This window comes from Penaeus monodon, chromosome 23, assembly GCF_015228065.2.
Source record: "Penaeus monodon isolate SGIC_2016 chromosome 23, NSTDA_Pmon_1, whole genome shotgun sequence".
Taxonomy (NCBI): Eukaryota; Metazoa; Arthropoda; class Malacostraca; order Decapoda; family Penaeidae; genus Penaeus; species Penaeus monodon.
In genome coordinates this window covers 19,952,236-19,952,553 of record NC_051408.1, presented here as the reverse complement: position 1 = coordinate 19,952,553, position 318 = coordinate 19,952,236, and the positions used below count along the sequence as shown (strand labels likewise).

The following is a 318-nucleotide window of genomic DNA, read 5'->3' as shown; positions in this document are numbered from 1 at the left end:
GCCTTAATCCCCGCGTCCATTGCCCCAAATCACCGTCATCATCACCGCCTCCAAACATGGGTCTCGCTGAGGTCATCCCCGTGGAGCGTGGGGCATCCCGCCGCCCCGATCGCCGGCATTATTTTCATCGTGCTCATCAGCGACGTCCCAGTCACCATCACCACCATTATGAGCGCCGTCCTCATTGATTATGGAGATGCAACCACATCCGATAAAACAATCATCATTAACATTACCACCGGCAGTTCCTGACCAATTCAATCATCCGTTCACTTCCAGTTTGATGTGATCGGAGCGCTGAGGGGAACGGGGGGATGC

At 54.7% G+C, this 318-nt stretch overlaps 1 long non-coding RNA gene across 2 annotated transcripts in view; it reads left to right on the top strand.

The window, feature by feature from the left end:
* LOC119587879 overlaps positions 1–318 on the top strand; it is a 95,443-nt gene that overhangs the window by 43,038 nt on the left and 52,087 nt on the right. The gene's annotated exons all lie outside the window — the stretch shown is intronic.